A 20,009-nucleotide genomic window follows, 5' to 3' on the forward strand; every position below is an offset into this window, starting at 1 on the left:
AAGAAAGGGACCCAGATCTGAGCTTCCGGAGAGCTTAGTCCCTTCTCTTACTGGCTATGCAACTGGGGCACGTCACTGGGCTTCTGTGGCTCTTCTGCAACACGGAGCCCGGCCACCTACCACACAGCCTTCATTCACGTCCAGCCATCTCCCGGGGCATCAGAACATAGTGCTCTGTACAAGTTGGCTATTGTCGCACCCTCCAATAATCATATTTACAAGAGGGGAGCTGTTCTCACATTGGGAATAAAATGGCCAATTATACTTTAACCGGTGTTTATTTTTAAATGTCCAAAGCATGTAACTAAGGAACAAATCAATGAATTTTCCACCTGAAGTCCTTGTTTACCAAATATCTATCCCTGGGCAATTACAGGTTTGTCTGTCTGTTTGTTTGTTTTGAGAGAGAGAGAGAGAGCAAGCAGGGGAGCAGAGAGAGGGGGAGAGAGAGAGAATCCCAAGCAGGCTCTGCACTGTCAGTATGGAGCCCTCTGTGGGCCTCAAACTCACTAACTGTGAGATGATGACCTGAGCTGAAACCCAGAGTCAGACACTTAACTTACTGAGCCACCCAAGAGCCCATCTTTTTTTTTTTTTTAATGTTTATTTTTGAGAGAAAGATTGAGAGTAGGGAGGGGCAGAGAGAGAGAGGGAACAGAAGGTCTGAAGCGGGCTCTGTGCTGACAGCAGACTGTCTGACGTGGGGCTCGAACTCATGGACCATGAGATACGACCTGAGCCAAAGTTGGAAGCTCAACCAACTGAGCCACCCTGGTGCCCCTATCTTTTTTTTGAAAGAGAGGTGAGGCAAGAAAAAAAAGAGGAATGCCCTCAGAGAAAGGCAGTTTGGTGTAAGTTTTCTGAATAAAAAGAAGAATGGCCGTCCTGAACCGTGATTGTTTTCCTGTGGCCACCAAAGCCACAGATTAGATATCAATGAAACTCCCACTTCTTTCTTTTTTTTTTTCAAGTTTATTTATTTATTTTGAGAGAGAAACAGAGCGTGCACCCACGAGCAAGTGGGGAGGGGCAGAGAGAGAGGGAGAGAGAGAGAATCCCAAGGAGGCTCCACTCTGTCAGCACAGAGCCAGCCACGGGGCTCGAACCCACACACCACAAGATTATCACCTGAGCTGAGATCAAGAGTCGAAAGCCTAACCGACTAAGCCACCCACCTGCCCCGAAACTCCCATTTCTATGACCTGATTCTTCCTCATGAATGATATGCCTCATGAATGCTTTCTTAGTTATAAGAAGAGACAAAATGTCCTTCTCAGTTCTCCCCCTTGGACTTTCCAATAAAGAACATTTATTTTAAAAACAAAAAAGCAACAGGGGGAACGATGGCCAAATCCACGGCCATTACACTTTTTCCTTAAGGTAGAACTTTTTTCAGGCAGCAGCGTGCTTAGCCTTGGGGGCTGATCTATGATTGGTCTAAGCCAGCCATGACTATCCCATTTCTCTTTGCCACTCATTCATCCAAGGCAATGCTTCTCAACCCAGTCAAGTTTACATACACACACTCATATCCCCATAGGACATTGGCAGTTCCTGGAGACATTTTCGGGTTGTCATACCTGGAAATACGTTACCGGCACCTAGTGGGTAGAGGTCAGGGATGCTGATAAGCATCCTTCAATGCCCAGGATGGCCCCCTGACAAGAGAGAATTAATCTGGCCCAAAATGTTGATAGGGATGAGCTTGAGAAACACTGGTCTAGGAGTTGACAGATGGCACAGTTCTGTTAATGAAATGTGACTGGAAGTAGGGCAACGTCTAGGAAATAATTTTCCTGCAGGAAAGGAGGGAATTGTTTTGCCCCCTTCACCTTCTTTTCTTTTTGGAATGAGGGGGTGTGGGGATGTGATGCTTGGGACTGCTGCAACTATCTTGGGACCATGAGGAGAGATATCACCAACATGCTGAGGATCTTTGAGCCACTGTCTCCAGACTTCTTATTGTATGAGAAAATGCTTAATTGCCTCTGTTTTAAAACTACTATTAGTTGGCATTTTTGTTCCTTGTAATCAAAAACATCATAGTTATTACACCTACAATGACATATAATTTTTCCCTGAAAGGTCCACATTAGGTTAACTAGAAAACAGCAAAACTTTTCTAGGTTTCAGACATGGCTCAGTGAACTGGGCTCAGTCCCTAGCTAAATGTCTCGCTTGTTGCACAAAGCCCCTCTTAGCAAAAGAATGTCGTGGCATGCCGCTGAAGAATGACACATGACTCCATGCTGTGTATCTTCAGACTAACTCGTGGAGACCAAAAATTGCGAAGCCGTCCTGTCCTAGGTTAAATTCAAGCTCTGCCACCGAGTGGACGTGTGATCCTGGGTTAGTTTACTTTTCTGTTTCTTTGTCTGTAAAATGGGGATGAGAGTCCTCAGAGGCTAAATGAGCTGTCACATGTAAAAATTGCTTAGAACGGTGGCTGGCACCTTTAAGCCCTGTGTTCACATCCTTGTTATTAAGTGTGACATCTGAGAATACCAAGGGTCTGCTCAACCATTTTCACATCCGCAGCTCACCTGATTGCGTGACTAGTCTTCGAAGTTGAAGCTGACAGCCGACTGGGCATTAACTGCGAGCTACTGATAGGGGAGTAGATTAGCCACACTCTGTCCCGTCTTGCTGAATTCCACCCCAGGTGGCTTGTGCAGAACACCCACCCCCCCCCCCCCGGGACAACCGTAGCATGATGCTAGGAGACCCATTGCGGGTATATCACCTGCTGGCAGAAGTGCTCATTGTAAGAGACGTGTGTCCTTGTCTTGCGGTATTAATAACCCCCTCGCTCTGTAACGTGTGGACTCAGATGTTTGGTCTAGCACTTCCACACTTCTGGTTCGCAATCGTTCTTAATTCAGTCAAGCCAATACCGGGACACCATTACGTTTTGCTTCCACGTATGCCTGGACAGAGTGACCTTCCGCAGAGCCTTGCTGCCTTCCTCTCTGCCGTGAAAACCTCGTCTGGTGTCCGAACGTCTGCATAATGGGACTTGGGCACGAAGCAGGCTGGAATTTGAACTGAGCCCTGTGGCTAAGTCTCCGTGTGACCTCAAGCAGGTTACTTTCCCTCGCTATATTTCATCATCCTTCAAACGGGGCTGGGGCGCCTGGGTGACTCAGTTAAGTGTCCGACCCTTGATTTCGGCTCAGGTCATGATCTCACGGTTTGCGGGCACAGAGAGCCTGCTGGGGATTCTCTCTCTCCCTCGCTCCCGGCCCCTCCCCCGCTCGCACACAGTCTCTCTTTCTCTCTCTCAAAATAAATGGGTGAACTTAAAAGTATGGGGCTCATGAGGCCCCCTTTTACAGAAATGCTGTGTGTAAGCTACCAGTAAAAGTCTCTAGCGTGGCTCATGAGATAACGCAGGTGCTTGATAAATGGTTGCCAGTGGTAGTAATTCCATTTGGTTCTCTCCAATCAAATACGTAGTAACCAAATCAGTCTCGTAGCATATTTGAGGACGCGTTGCAAGTTGATTGCACTGAACTGTGCTGGACCTCAGCCACACGTGAGGCTCCCTTTTCATAAATACTTGAGTAACTTTAGCCCAAGAAGGCAAAGAAACAGCAATAGAAGCCAGGAGGAGTCCGCCAAGAATCCACATGAACTGTGTGTTCGAAGTGGTGCTCCTACAGTCCTAGAGCGTAAATCTTAACCTCTACAGGTCTGTTCTTTTTTGTAGACTCCAAGCCCTACAGCTTGACAACCACTTGAACCGGTTGCCGGGTCTCCCTAGGCAAAAGTAGTCCTGGGCGCACTGAGGCTCCCTGCCTTGTGTAAATGTTCCAGAGCGTGGCACCAACGTGTCTATTTTCAGCCTTCCTGGAAGGAACCAGACCCTGTCTTCATCTGCCCCTTCTGTGCCCTAGGCTAACCGGTTACTTATGTGCCCTAACCTTGAGACAAAAGCGTCAGCACGGGACATGATGCTCAAATTATTCCTTTACATCCTGTGGTCTTTCCAGTGATGCTCCAAGTAAGTGGTGCTTGTAGCCCCGAGGAGCCCACAGGGTGACTTGGATGGTACACAGATCATCTTTTTGCACAGGGTCCATGCAAATCTTCTCTGTGTCATTCCAGTTTTAGTATACGTGATGCTGACGTGAGCACGATAATCTTTTGGATGTAGAGTTTCTTTTAAACTAAATTTTGACTGTTTAAAGTGAAACACTAATCAGAGGATTGCAAATGGATTTTTTTTTTATGGTGAGTTCATTTTAAGTACAATGTCATTTTAAGAACCTTCCTTCGTAGCTAGAAGAGCTATGTAATTTATTCAGTTATTATATCGGAGCTACCTTAACCTCCATGCTCCTCTGCTCTATTGATACATTCGCTTTAAGTTCTTAATTGTTGAAATGAGGTTCCAAAGCAACAGAATTAGGACTCGGGAGATCTGGCATTGGCCCAGGAATCTCTGTATTTACTCCAGCCAATGCTGACGTGGGTTTCTGGAGACTATCTCTTAGATCCTCAAAGTTGGATGATGTCTGCAACCACCTCCAGCTGGACAGGGTGGCAACAAATGTCACTTACTGAGCAAAAAGTGTGCTGGACACTGAATGAGGCACGTCTATTGGTAATTGTATCCAATCCTCTCTCCCAATAGCGTTATTTTCTCCATTGCAGAGATGGGGAAACTGAGGCTGACTCTTGCACAAAGTCCTGGATCTTCATGTGGCTGGGTTAAGATTCAAGCCCAGATCTGTGTATCTCCAAAGCCCATGCTGTTAATTTCCATAACGTAATCCTTGGAAAATGTGGCTAACAATTCCTGTTCTTCTTTCCTCTTACGGTCCTTCTGAAGATCAAATATAATAACGTATGTTAAAGTAAAGTCATTTGTGGTGTGTACAGTGCCATGTTTAATCATTCAATCGGTAATTAGTCTGATCATGTAATTTCTCTATCTAAAATCTTCCAAAGGCTTTTGACTCACTCAGAGTTAAAGCCAGAATCCTCTCAGCCAATGATCCAGCAGCCCCATCACCTGTTGGATCTCACTTCTTTCTACCTTCCTCTCATTCGTTCTTTACCAACCACTCTAGCCTCTTTGACATCCTCAAACACACAAGGCACACTCCTGCCACAGGGCCTTTGCATCTGCTGTTCCCTCTACCTAGAAGGCTTTTCCCTCACATATCCACATGGCTTACTCTTTGTCCTTGGGTCTTGCTCAAATTTTCAGTAAGACCTTCCTCAACCTCCCCAAGTAAAACTGCAACATTTCTCAAGCCTCCAACCCTCTATTCTTTTCTGATTTATTTTTTCGAACTTCCCACCGTGGAACATACTGTATCTCTGATGAATTGGCTGATCTCCCATCATTTAGACTCTAAGCTCCTTGAGGTGGGAGACTTCTATTTGTCTCAACTACTTAAGAATGGTACCTAACCTAAAGTAAGTACTCCATAAATAGATGCTGAATGAATGAATGAAGTTAGTGAGTATTCTTATCTGCCAGGCATGGTGTCAAGTGCTGGGGATTCAAAGATGAAGCTCAAATATGCAGTCTGGACCTTCCTGTAGCTTATTAGAAGATTCCTTTTTGGTGTCCCTTTGACATCCAATTTATTTCTGGATTCTTAAATGCAAGAGCACAAATTGTAAATAAATGTGACCTGAATAAATCTCTCAGCTTCAGCATTCCCACACTGACAAAAACAAAGCTCGAGAGTGCAGCTCCCAAAATGTCTACAATGCTGGTCCTTCCCTGTCCCTACCTCAGTCAGAGAACCTCCCCTTTTTTCCTTCCAGGAAAGCCCCAGAGCCTCTTGGCCTCCACCCAATCTCCTTCCCCAGGGAAGCCAGGATTCGGCTGGATTTCAGCGGCGGTGAACGCTTGACTTTTTCCCCGGGGATATGGTTTCTTAGTCACCCTATAAACTTTTAATTTTATTTAGCCATATTTTATAAGCTGGCACATTATCAGAGCTGTCTCTCTCTATGCCCTCAAGTGCCTTTGAATGTACCCATAACGCCTCTTAATTTTATGTCGCTTTTTGCATCCAGTAAAATGTAGAAATACACAAGAGAAGCTGGGAAATGCATGTGCTGGGTGGGTTAGCCAAGAGTGCCTGCAGAAGCCCCTTGGAGGAATAAATCTGTGCTCTTCCAAGTGCAATGTATTTCTCGAAAGGGAAGTCGTGTAATGACCCGCTCTGGTCATGCCTGGGGACTCCCATCTGTCAGTGTGGGGTGCAGCCTTGGAATTAGCATGTTAGGTTTTCATTGAGGTGGTAATGTACAGAAAAGCATAAATGATGTTCAGCTCAGTGAATTTTCACATGTCCATGCAACCAGAAATACTGCCAGCACCCCAGAAGTGCCTGGTGTCCCCTTTTGTCCCTGCCTCTCTCCAACAGTTATCCTGATACTATCCTTATACCCCATACATTGGGTTCTGCCAATTTCTGTATTTACATAAATGGAAACACACTCCGCATATTCTTGGGTGTCCAGCATCCTTTGTTCAACATTACATTTGTGAGATCCATCCACGTTCTTGCACACGGTTGCAGTTAATTCATTTTCATTGCCATATAGATTTTTGTTGTGAATGATTATTTTGTATTTATTCTGACACTGACGGACAATTGGATAGACGTCTGTCGCCAGCTATTATGAATTGAGCTGCTATGGACATTCTTGTACATGTCTTTTGATGGATATATGTACACATTTCTCCTGGGCATATACCTTGGAAAGAATTGATAAGGCAAATCAGCATTTTTAACAAGCAGCTCAGGCAGTTGCTGACTCATGCTGAAATTTAATGCGTGTTGTACGGAAACCAATTTGACAATAAATTTCATATTAAAAAAAAAGAAAAAAGAAAAAGAAAGAAATATTCACCACAAAAAAAAAAAAAAAGAGAGAGAGAGCCATATGAAGAACTAACAAGCGAGTACTATTTACCGAGATGATTAACCCAGTTTGAATGATACTTCAATACAGGAGATGTGAACTGCCCACAAGAACATTACAATGTTATTGAGGAGGGGTGAGAAAAAAACACCTTAGACTCACAGAGCACATAGTGAAGAAAACACTGAAGCGAAAATAACTGAGGGACCCAATCCAGATGTCTGTTCTAGTTTAACGCAACGTACACAAACATAGCACAGAGTTGTAAATTGGCTTTCTATAAGAAAGGCTCTGGGTTGTATTTGGCAAATGCAATGTTTCAAAACTCAAGAAATATCATAAAAAGTCTTTATTTCTTTTTTTTTAGTGTTTGTTTATATGAGAGAGAGAGAGAGGCAGAGTGTGAGCCAGAGAGGGTCAGAGAGAGAGGGAGATGCAGAATCTGAAGCAGGCTCCAGGCTCCAGGCTGTAAGCTGTCAGCACAGAGCCCGATGTGGGTCTCGAACTCACAGACCGTGAGATCATGACCTGAGCCGAAATTGGACACTTAATTGACTGAGCAACTAGGTGCCCCAGTTTCTTTTTTTTAATGTTTATTTATTTTGAGAGAGAGAGAGTGTGTGTGTGTGTGTGTGTGCGCGTGCGCGCGCGCGCGCACACACACACACACACACACACACACACACACACACACACAAATGGGGGAGGGGCAGAGTGAGAGATGGAGAGAGAGAATCCCAAGCAAGTTCGCTCATTGTCAGTACAGAGCTGACTGGGGGCTCAATCTCATGAACCATGAGCTCATTACTTGAGCTGAAATCAGGAGTCTCATGCTTAACTGATTGAGTGACCCAGATGCCCCAAAGAGTCTTTATTTCTGATTTCTCTTTGAAAATTAAATCCCAGGGTCTCCTGGGTGGCTCAGTCGGTTAAGCATCTGACTTCGGCTCAGGTCACGATCCCCCGGTTCGTGGGTTTGAACCCCTAGTCATATTTTGTGTCTCCCTCTCTCTCTCTGCCCCTCCCCTACTTGCATTCTGTCTCTCTGTCAAAAATAAACATCATAAAAAACTTTTTTGAAAATTAAACTCCAGCAGTACTGGGTCCTCATTCCTGCATAGACATAATTGGACACAGCTGAGCAACGCCTGTCCATTTAGACGGAACCTGTCCCAAGCACAGTAGTCCCCACCAACCCCTACTGCCTCATTCTGGCCTCCTCCCCTGACTCCTTTACATTAGCTGCCTGACTCCTTTAGGCATTGGGCTTCCCAAACTGCTATGGAAAATTACAACAAACATTTTCCCATAGAATATCTGTGTTAATCCTCTCCAGAACCCTACAAGCCATCATGCCCATTTGGGCAGTGGGAACTGAGCAACTTGAGGCTCCAAGAGGGATTTAACAAAATTGCATCACTAGTAAGTGGTAGCCTTCTGTTTCCTACCCCAGGGACCGCTTCGAGTAGTCTTTAAAACATTGTGTGTCTGCTTTTTTACGTTAAGTGGTAACGAATAAATCAAGATATGTATAATAAGATGCTTATGATAGGGGCACCCGGGTGGCTCAGTCGGTTAAGCGTCTGACTTCGGCTCAGGTCACGATCTCACGGTTCGTGGGTTCGAGCCCCATGTCGGGCTCTGTGCTGACAAATCAGAGCCTGGAGCCTGCTTCGGATTCTGTGTCTCCCTCTCTCTCTGCCCCTCCCCTGCTGGCTTTCTCTCTCTCTCTCTCTCTCTCTCTCTCTCTCTCTCTCTCTCTCTCTTAAAAATGAATAAACATTAAAAGTAAAAATTTTAAGATGCTTCTAATAAAGCTCAGAAAAAAAATTTTAAGGCATCAGCAGAGGGAAAAGGTTGTATAGAATGAACTGGTCGTAGACATGTTTCTCCTGAGAACATGAGATCTCCGATCCTTGGTGGATGACTGAGAAAAGGGGGAGGGACTGCTTTCTGAGCCAGGGCTGAGCTGGAGCAAAGCCAAGGAGTCAGAAATAGGCCGAGGGGGTTGAGGTGGGATTGGACAAGAGTGAGCCCCAGAGGCATCGTGGGAAATGAGGCTCCTTACCCTGCTGGCTGTGGCCGCGTTGCCTGGGGCCAAGGTCTTCACCTTGCTGAGGGTGCGGTCCCCTTAAAGCTCTCTGTCTCCCTAGGTTTGAGAGGGCTGAAGGAAATTCTGTACACTGTTACTTGAGGTGTATTCTTCCTCTTTAGGATGAATAGCACAGGAGTGACACCGGAGACCGCAAGAAATCACAGAGATGTTGATGGGTAGCGTGCTGGAGGGGAGAGTGAGGGGCCCCGGGGTTCTGAGGTAGCATTCGGCAAGATCTCCATCTTCGCAGCGCATTGGAGGTCCCATTGACCACCAGATGGGAAGGAGGGTGGCTTTACATTTACAGAGGACCTACCAGTTGCAAGTCCTGAGCTGGCGTCTGTGTGGACTTTGATTGTAATCCTTTGAGGGCTGCAGTGAAGACATTAAACTTGGGCCATTTAACTCCGAGAGGGTTGCAACAGGATCCTTGGTGTAGACCCTACAGGAGACAGACTAACTTTGTCTTGTTCCGTGGACCCCTCTGGAAGTCTGTAGAAAACTAATGGATCCCCTTCTCAGGATAATGTTTTATTTTATTTTTTTAATGTTTTTATTTTTTTAATGTTTATTTATTTTTGAGACAGAGAGAGAGCATGAACGGGGGAGGGTCAGAGAGAGAGGGACACACAGAATCCGAAGCAGGCTCCAGGCTCTGAGCTGTCAGCACAGAGCCCGACGCTGGGGCTCGAACTCACGGACCATGAGATCATGACCTGAGCCGAAGTCAGACGCTTAACCAACTGAGCCACCCAGGCGTCCCATGTTTTTATTTTATTTTTGAGAGAGAGAGACAGAGTCCTACTGGGGGGAGGGGCAGAGAGAGAGGGAGACACAGAATCTGAAGCAGGCTCCAGGCTCTGAGCTGTCAGCAGAGGGCCCAGTGAGGGGCTCGAACTCACGGACGGTGAGATCATGACCTGAGCCGAAGTCGGACACCCAACCGACTGAGCCACCCAGGAGCCCCCTCAGGGTAATGTTCTGAACCACATAAAACATTGTCAGTATTGGCATTTGTTTTGTGACAGTGAGAGGATGCCAGTGAGTTCATTCTCTTTAAGGACTTAGAAGTGATGAAGAGGACCCAAGGGGGAGCTTCTGTTCCTTGTGAGTTTGGGCTTTTAAAGCCCACTGAAATTAATTCTTTTTTCATTCTTATTTTTCTCATTATGAAATGAATACATACTGATGGGGGGGGGGATGAGAGACTATAGAAAGGGATAAAGGAAAAAAAATATTGTTCGTATTCCCATCACCCAGAAATAATCACTCTTAACAGTTTTGTTGGTCGTTCAGACTTGTGTATTTAGATGCATACCTCCCTGCATACATATGCACAAAGACAAACATAGAGATATGCTTTTTTCACCAACGGGACAGTGCATAATTATGTATCAAATAAAAAGTATTGATTTTTTTTCACTTAGCAGTTTAGGAACATTCTTCTGTGTCAGAAAATAGTACTCCAGATTGGGGACAGCAAACCGTGTTCCAGAAGCCAAAAGCAGGCCCTCAACCTGTTCGAGGAAATAAAGTTTCATCGGAACACAACCACACCTATTTGTTTACATATCACTTTCTCACTACAACGGCAATATTGAGCGCAGTTGACCCTTGAACAACGAGGGTTTGAACTGTGCAGTCCACTTATATGTGAATTTTTTTTTAGACAGTACAACACTCTGAATGTATTTTTCCTCCTTATGATTTTCTTAATGACATTTCCTTTTCTCTAGCTTTCTATATTTGAAAAACATAGTATAGGATACATATAGCATACAAAATGTGTGTTAAGCGGCTGTTATCAGAAAGGCTTCAAGTCAACAGTAGACTATTACTAGTTAAGTTTCTGGGGAGTCCAAAGTTATATGCTGGGGGTACATGACTGGCTCAGTCAGTAGAGCATGCTACTCTTGATCTCAGGGTCGTAAGTTCGAGCCCCATGTTGGGTGTAGAGAATACTTAAAAATGAAGTCTTTTAGGGGCACCTGGGTGGCTCAGTCAGTTAAGCATCCAACTTTGGCTCAGCTCATGATCCCACTGTGTGTGAGTTCAAGCCCCGCATCGGGCTCTGTGCTGGCAGCTCAGAGCCTGGAGCCTGCTTCGGATTCTGTGTCTCCCTCTCTCTCTGCCCCTCCCCTGTTTACACTCTGTCTCTCTGTCTCAAAAATAAACATTTTTTAAAAAATTTAAAAAAATAATAAAGTTTTTTTAAGTGATATGCAGATTTTTGACAGCAGGAGGGTCAGCATCCCTATTCCCCACATTCTTCAACTGTACTTGTGACCAAGAAAGTATGGCCGATGCACCTGTAGTATTTATTATCTGGACCTTTGTAGAAACCATCCGGGGACCCATAAGCTAGATCATGGCTTTTAAACCTGAGGGTTTGTGGATTTGGGTGTGGAAAAAGATTATATCTTTATTTTCACAGACTCCAACTGAAATTTAACATTTCTTCCAATTATTGATATAGGCAAGAAATCACAGTCATGTTAGCTGTACCTGCAAATCTGTCTCAAGCTTGTCACATATATCTTGGTGTATTTTTGTTCACCAGCAGTTCAAAATTATAACTCTTAGACCTACTAGATCTTATTTGTCTCTATACAAATAATCCTATTTATTAATATATTATAGGTTTTTAAATGTCTGATAGCTTTATTTTCACATAAATGTTTTCTTTGCAGTCCTGTGTATTCTGTTTTATACAGTTAAAAACATTATTGTAGGAAAGTATCCATTACGTTTCTCCAGGCTGGGAGGTCCATAGAACAAGAAAAGGTTGAGAATTCCCGGTGTAGGTAAGTCTTAATAAGGCTGTGTATTATTCCATTGCTTTTTCACCAACATGCACTCTGTTTCAAAATTTCCACTCCTCTTTTTTAAAAATATTTTTAATCCCATGATGCCCACAAACCCTTATGTCCTTGTCCAATTGTTTACTTAGGTTGCCTTGTTTTTAGTTTATGTATTTATTTTGGGAGAGAGGGGAAGAGAGAAAGTGTGCACATGCAATCGGGGGAGAGGCAGAGAGAGAGGGAGAGAGAGAATCCCAAGTAGGCTCCAAGCTGTCAGCACGGAGCCCAACGTGAAGCTGGATCCCACAAACTGTGAGATCATGACCCGAGCTGCAACCAAGAGTTAGGTACTTAACCGACGGAGACACCCAGGTGCCTCTAGAATACATTTCTTAAAGTGAATCGTTGGATCGATAGTGATACACTTTACTTGCAAGTTCCCTGATACCTGTAGCCAAATGGTTAATAATAACAACGGTGGAAGTGGAGATGGTAATGGTGATGATATGAACACGGTGCTGACTATATGCCAGACAGCATGCTAAGCACTTTTCACATAATAGCTCATTTAATCCTCGGAGGCACCATTATTGTCCCCTTGTACAGAAAAACAAACTGAAACAGAGAAGGAGGCTCTCCTAAAGTCAGACAGTTGTCAGGCTAACAGAGCTTGGATTGAAGCTTGGGCAGGGTGGCTATGCACTTTTCAGTTTCTAGAAGACACTCAGAAGACCCAGAGGAAGCTGAGATATGATGACAACAAGGAGTCAGCCGGGACTAGAGCAGGTGGGGAGAGGATCACAGGAAGAAGGGAGCAAGTAGGAGGGACAGTGGAGGGGCAGTGTGGCCAGAGCAGAGAGAGGGAGATGAGTTCAGAGGGAAGGGAACTCGTCATTAGCGGTTGCCTAGAGCTGGTTGATGGAGGAATTGAAGTGCACCACCTAAAAGGGTATTTCTTTTCAGGATAAAAAAAATGTGCTGAAATTGGTTGTGGTGACGCTTGCACAATTCTGTGGGTGTATTAAAACCCATTAAATTGTATACTTTAAATGTTTTTTAATGTGTATTTTTGAGAGAAAGACAGAGTGCAAGTGGGGAAGGGGCAGAGAGAGAGGGAGACACAGAATCCTAAGCAGGCTCCAGGCTCTTAGCTGTCAGCACAGAGCCCGACGTGGGGCTCGGGCCCACAAACTGATACCATGACCTGAGCCGAAGTCGGACACTTAAACGACTGAGCCACCCAAGCACCTGTGAATTGTATACTTTAAATGGATGAATGATATGGCATGTGAATTCTATCTCAATGACACTTTTCTCCCCAAAGAAAACACGTTTATATAATCATCTCAGACAAGAATGTGAGTCGTGAAGACTGTCCTGTCTGATGATGGGAAGAATATACAGGACAGGAAATCAGAACCCCTCACCTATGCTCATGTGAACGTCTGGTCCCTCATCTGTTAACAGCTCCTGCACCACCTGCATAACCACATGGTTAATTGAGAGGTGACATGACAACTTACTCTTTCCTGTAACAATGTTTTGATCACCTACTATGCGCCTATGTTCTAGGTGCGGAGGTACAGTAGGGCACAATACAGATGCAGTCTGCCCTCAGGAAGCCTTTTCTAATGGAAGGGACAGGCAGTAACTAACAACACAAATAAATACAGTGGATGATGCTAAGTGTTCAAAAGAAAAATCAATCCAGGAAGTGAGTTACAGAGCAATGGCCCTATTACACGGACCTAATAGCACAGGATCCAGGGAGGTGCTACTCAGAGAAGCCCTCAGATGAGATGGCACTGGAGTGATCCGAGAGATAATACAAATGAGCAAGTTTTATGGACTGCGAAGTGTTAAAGAATATTCATTGTTACTACTGATGACATAACTGTTCATACATGTCCTCTCTAAGACAGAACTATAAATTTCAGATTTCTCTTTTTATCTGTAATTCCATCCGTTATGGACTGGCTTGGGTTTCCCCAAAATTCGTACATGGAAACTCTCACCCCCATGGGACTGTATTTGGAGACTGGGCCTTTAGGGCGGTGAGGAAGGTCAAATGAGTTCCTAAGGTTGTGGCCCTAATCAGATAGGACTAGTGTGTTTGTAAGAAGAGAAAGAGACACCAGGAGTCTGGCACGGAGAAAGGGCCAGGGGAGGACACAGTAAGAAGGGGGCCTTCTGTAAGCCAAGGACAGAGGCCTCAAGAGAAACCAGCACGGCCACCACCTTGACCTTGGACTCCCAGCCCTCACAACTGTCAGAAAACAAATTTCCATTGTTTAAGCCACTCGGTCTGTAGTATTATGTTATGGCAATCGTGGCTATCTTACTCTGGAAAATTTTATGCATTAAACATAGGAATTATCTATTTCTTGAAAGTTTGAAAACCTCATTTGTTTGGCCTCTGAAGTTATATTAGAGATAATTTTCTGACAAACAGTTCTGTTTTTTCATGATTATTTGGTGATTGGATATTCTCTCAGAAAAACATTCATTTCTTTGAAATCTGCCAACACCTTAAAAGAAAGGGCATCTCTTTTTCTTTGCTCTGTTTTCATGTGAAATTGTATTTGTTATATTTTCTCTTCTTTTTGTCCTGGGTAAAAATTTCCCAAGATTTGTCTATTTTGCATTGTTTTTATTTTTAAGCCCATAGAATTATTTGTCAATTGTATGGCTCTTCTTGGCCAAATCCACCAGTTTTTGCTGTAGTATTTGTTATTTTTTCTTCTATTTTCAATATGGATGTTTTGTCATTTTGATAAGTTTTTGTGGCGAACACTCACCTTATTTTTCCCCCTTTTTATAAACACTTGGTTCACTTCATTTACTTTTATTCTTTCTTATTTCATGATGAACATATTTAAGCCAATAATTTTGCTAATGGTTTGGGTTTCCTGGTTTTCTGAAGATATTCTTGTCTCATTAATTTCTAAATTGCCAGTAAATATGTGCTTTTTGTTTCTTCTTTACCTCAATATTTTGGGGGAAAGTATTTTTTTTAATTTTTTTTACATTTATTTATTTTTGAGAGACAGAGCACAAGTGGGGGAGGGGTGGAGAGAGGGGGGTCACAGAGTCCGAAGCAGGCTCCAGGCTCTGAGCTGTCAGCCCAGAGGCCGACGCGGGGCTCGAACTCACCAACCGTGAAATCATGACCTGAGCCAAAGTCGGACGCTCAACCGACGGAGCCACCCAGGCGCCCCTGGGGGAAAGTATTTTTATTTACTGCTAAGATTTATAACATACATTTACTATTTATCTCTAATTTTATCGCACTATGTTCAAGATACTTGATGTATTTTTATTTGGGGAAGTTATTTTCTCAGTGTGCTAACACCTGGTCAATTTTTTAAAACATTAATGGATATCCAAGAGGAGGGTATAGTTTCTGTATACAAAAGACCTATTGAGTCTTCTTATTTTTCAGAGAGAGAGCGCGAGCAGGGAAGGGGCAGAGAGAGAGAGGGGGACAGAAAAGCAGGCTCTGTGCTGACAGCACTGAGCCTAATGCGGGACTCCAACTCAGAGCTGTGAGATCATGACCTGAGCTGAAGTCAGAGGCTCAACAGACTGAGCCACCCGGGTGCCCCGTTGTCTCAGATTTTAAATTGTCAGAAATTAGTTTTGCCATCCCTGAGCCTTTCTGTTTACATTTGCCAGAAAAATTTTACTCACCCTTTAATTGCTAAACTTTTCTCTGCAATTCCTTGTAAGTATATGTTTTATTTTTGCTTTTTTAATTGCTCTGTCAATTAATTACAAACGAAGTGTTTCTTCCTTTCTTTTGAGGAAGCAGGTGGTACTGTTTCATGAGAGAACCGTGAGTGGATTTCCCAATACTGCACGCCATTTAATTTATAGTTGGTGAGAATTCCTCTGATATTCTGCACCTGATCGTCTATCAGGGCTGGTGTCTATCTTTTTTTGTTTTTTAGTTTTTAGATGCGTCCAAGGGGAAGTTGTCAGATACTGTCGTAGAGCCTACAGGCAGATGCCATTTTAAATTAGAGTCTGTACAACTAAATGTTCATGCTTTATAACAACTCCCTAACTTAACTTCATAAGTTAACACAGGAATCACGTCACTACCGGAGAGTGAACTCCAATCATACGCTCACCTTCGTGTCACTCACTCAAGATTCAAATCACCCCAAGAAAACTGTTACTAATTCATTGCAGCTTAACCAGTTTCATTCAAACGCACCAGGCTAGTTTTCCTATGTATTCACTTAACAAAAGGGTACTGGGCACTCATTTGTGCTGTGTACTATTCTGGACCCTGCGGATAAAGTGGGGAACAAGATGGAATGTTTTGTTTTGTTTTTTTAAGTTTATTTATATATTTTGAGAGAGAGAGAGAGCAAGCAGGGGAGGCACACAGAGAGAGAGAATCCCAGTCAGGCTCCACACTGTCAGCACAGAGCCCGACATAGGGTTCGGACCCATGAACCATGAGATATTATCTGAGCCTAAAGCAAGAGTCAGACACTTAACCAACTGAGCCACTTAACCAACTGAGCCATTCTGCCCCAAGTCAGAATGTTTATATCCTCATGGAGAATACATTTTAGTAGGAAAAAAATAAACAATAATTCTAGGTAGTGATGCATGCCATAGAGAAAAATGGAGTCAGAGAAGGCAGATGGAGTAGTTATTTTAGGGACGTGACCTCTGACCAGAGACCTGAAAGTCAAGGAGGAGGTCGGAGAGGGCTGGGAACAGAACAATGGAGGCAGAGGGAGCAGCGTTAGCACCCCAGCCCTAAGACAGGAACAGACTGCCATGAGTGAACACGAAGACTCTTCTTGTGATATTCGACCACGATTCAAAGCCCATTGGCTGCTCCGGGTCACCTGCTATCATTCTGGCGTCCAGAGGGAGGAGAGCAGGACAATCTGTCATCTCTCTCTGACTCTGTTGCAGGAGGTGGAGCACGTGCCATCGGCCATTCCCCCATCAGAAAGGGAGGAGCCGCCGAACAAGTAAGGCTCTACTACATCTCACTTTTTTCACTGTCCAGCAACCCTTCTTGTACTTACATTTTTAAAAAACGATTTCCAGCTAACATCATGCAACCAGATTCCATACAGCCACAAGCATATTCACCCCCTTCCCAGAGGCAAGCAGAGAAAGTCACTTCATTTGTGCTGAGGGCTATTCCTCCGGTCCTTCTGGATCTTATTATGAAATGTCTGCACTCAATTGCAAAGTTAACCAGCACAACACATCCTATATAAAAATGACATAGGAAGGAATGAAGACAGAGAAGGGAAATTAATAAACACAAGCACATACAAATATGCACACATCTTACTGCAAAAGGATATCAAAGGAACTATGAAATATTGAAATACTTACAAACGGCTTCTATTCTAAAATGTTTTAAAAATCTGTTAAATTTAAAAGACAAAGTGCAAATTAAAATGAACAAATATCAACAGGTTAAAACAAACTTTAAAAGCTGATTTTTAAAATCAACTACTCAGAGTTTGGGGGTAGGAACCGATGCTTGTGATAAATAAGGTTAACAGAAGGTGCAACAACAAAAAAGATCTAAGTTTAGTTTTTTCACTTTTTAAAGGACTTAAAATATGTTTTTAAACTTTAATTCCAGTATAGTTAACATAGTGTCATATTAGTTTCAGGTGCACAAGATAGTGATTCAACACTTCACCCGGTGCTCATCACGACAAGTGCATGCCTTAATGCCCATCACCTGTTTTACCCATCCTCCCCACCCCCAATCCTTCTGGTAACCACCAGTTTGTTCTCTACAGTTAAGAGAATGTTTTTTGGTTTGTCTCTTTGTTTCTTTGTTTGTTTTGTTTCTTAAATTCCACATAGGAGTGAAATCATATGGTATTTATCTTTCTCTGGCTGACTTATTTCACATTATACTCTCTAGATCCATTCATGTCATTACAAATGGCAAGATTTCATTCTTTTTTATGGCTGAGTAATATCCCATTGTATATAGATACCGCATCTTCTGTATCCATTCATCAGTTGTTGGACACTTGGGCTGTTTCCATAATTTGGCTATTATAAACTAGAGAATTTTAAATATTTTGGATTAAAAAATTCTTTACATCAAAAGACACTAGGGCATCTGGGTGGCTCAGTTGGGTAAGCGTCTGACCCTTGATTTCGGCTCAGGCTATGATCTCACGCTGGGGAGTACGAGCCCCATATGGGGCTCTGGGCTGACAGAAAGGAGCCTACTTGGGATTCTCTCTCTCGTTCTCTCTCTGCCAGTCCCCCACTAGTGCATGTGAATGTGTGCTCACTCTCGCAAGTAAATAAACATTTAAAAACAACAACAGCAGTCCATTGAGCATCTGACTTCGACTCAGGTGATGATCTTGCAGTTTGTGGGTTCAAGCCCCGCATCAGGCTCTGTGCTGACAGCTCAGAGCCTGAAGTCTGCTTCAGATTCTGTGTCTCCCTCTCTCTCTGCCCCCACCTCCACTCACACTCTGTCTCTCTCTCCTTCAAAAATTAATAAACATTACAAAATTTTTTTTAAAACAACAGCAACAGGGGTGCCTGGGTGGCTCAGTCATGTAAGTGTCCAACTTTGGCTCAGGTCATGATCTCCCATTCTGCAAGTTCGAGCCCCACTGTGCTGACAGCTCAGAGCCTGGAGCCTACTTCAGATTCTGGGTCTCCCTCTCTCTCTGCCCCTCCCCTGCTCGTGCTCTGTCTCTCTCTCAAAAATAAATTAACATTTTTTTAAAAAGTGTTAAAAACAACAACAAAACAAAACAAAACGAGGCCTATAGAGAACTCTGTTAAAAAAAAAAAAAAGGACACAGCGTGTGAAATTTACCACCAAAATGGCATTTCAATGTACAAGGAAATTACAAGGAAACAAAATCCTTTGCATGACTGAAACTGTTTTTCCAAAGTAATTGATCCATTTTACATTCACACCAGCAATGTGTCAGAGTTTCTCCAAACTCTTGTCAATACTTATATTTTTTTATTACAGCCACTCTAATGAGTGTGAATGTGTATCTCACTGTGGTTTTAACTTGGATTTCCCTATGCTTCATGGTATTAACACCTTTCATGTACTTATTGGTTATCATAGGTCTACTTTGGTAAAATGTCTATTCAGATGTATTGGACATTATTTAATTGGGTTATTATTGACTTGTAAGGATACGAGTCCTTTACCAGAGAGATGATTTACAAATATTTTCTTTCGGTTTGTGGCTCATCTGTGCCATCGGAAGTGTAGAAATTTTTAATTTTTGATGAAGTTCAAACTACTAGTTATTTTAGCAACTGTTCTTTCAGTGTCCCATCCAAGCATTTTGATTTGTGCTCAAGGAAAACAACGTAATTTTGACTTAAAAATATATAATAGGTACATTTTTTTCTTACCTCTTCACCAGTTTTGGATAAACCTATAGTATGGTGGCAACGCTCTCCTAATCTAAGCATCTGCTTTGCAAGGTACAAAAAATAGTCACAGGGGAAAACATTTTGTTATCAGTGCAGACTAAGCCGGCAGGTCATTATCGGGTGAGTTTTTGCCTACGTATCACTCATTGTCTGCCTGCACCTCCCATCTGATTTCATGGGTAGCTTTGCACTATTGGCTTAGTTCTGTCGCACCAGGAAAATACTCCTTTTGAAAGCAAAGGTCAAACTTTACATGCTCAACCCCGCTGAACCCGCAATAAGACATTGGAAAATGAGAGACGGTCATATATAAGAGCCCATCTGAAGAGCCAGTGTTTGAGTTAGTGCTGTGTAACTTAGGAGCAGTGAGAACCCGAACAAATTCTTTCGTTTCTTTAAGCCACAGACAGCCCTCTCACAAGATGGTAACAGTCAGACGAGGCTTGCTTGCACCCACTAAGTGCTCCGTGAATGTCAGACTGTTTTTTTGGTGATTACTATTGCTGTTGTCGATATTTATCTAGGAGGACCAGCAAGAAAGAACTCCAGAAAGTCATCTTTCAGAAACTTGTTTTGAATCTAGGTTTTAACAATACTTAGGAAATCAGAGATTCTCCTTGGTACTCAGTGTGGCCTCTGGACCAGCGGCATCAAGGTCACCTGGAAGCTTGTTAGAAATCAGAATCTCTTAAGTTTCTCAGGATCCACATAAGGGGAAAAAAAAAAAAAGAGGTTAGAGTGGAAGAGAACCAAAGCATAAGAGACTCTTAAAAACTGAGAACAAACTGAGGGTT

The 20,009-nt window shown here is 43.3% G+C and overlaps 1 long non-coding RNA gene and 1 other non-coding gene across 4 annotated transcripts in view; one reads left to right on the forward strand and one right to left on the reverse strand.

Moving 5' to 3' along the window:
* LOC113593592 (uncharacterized) overlaps positions 1–20,009 on the forward strand; it is a 138,074-nt gene that overhangs the window by 112,318 nt on the left and 5,747 nt on the right. The window contains exons 4-5 of one of the 3 annotated variants that reach the window (XR_008297059.1): positions 3,897–4,003; positions 5,785–5,861. This is a non-coding gene — a long non-coding RNA (uncharacterized LOC113593592). The other 2 variants (XR_008297060.1, XR_003413874.2) reach the window with 2 other exon arrangements.
* On the reverse strand, positions 4,029–4,137 carry LOC113593619 (U6 spliceosomal RNA). Its single transcript, XR_003413898.2, has one exon. It is a non-coding gene; the product is annotated as a U6 spliceosomal RNA (small nuclear RNA).

The sequence above is a fragment of the Acinonyx jubatus genome, chromosome A2 (genome assembly GCF_027475565.1).
Source record: "Acinonyx jubatus isolate Ajub_Pintada_27869175 chromosome A2, VMU_Ajub_asm_v1.0, whole genome shotgun sequence".
Classification (NCBI taxonomy): Eukaryota; Metazoa; Chordata; class Mammalia; order Carnivora; family Felidae; genus Acinonyx; species Acinonyx jubatus.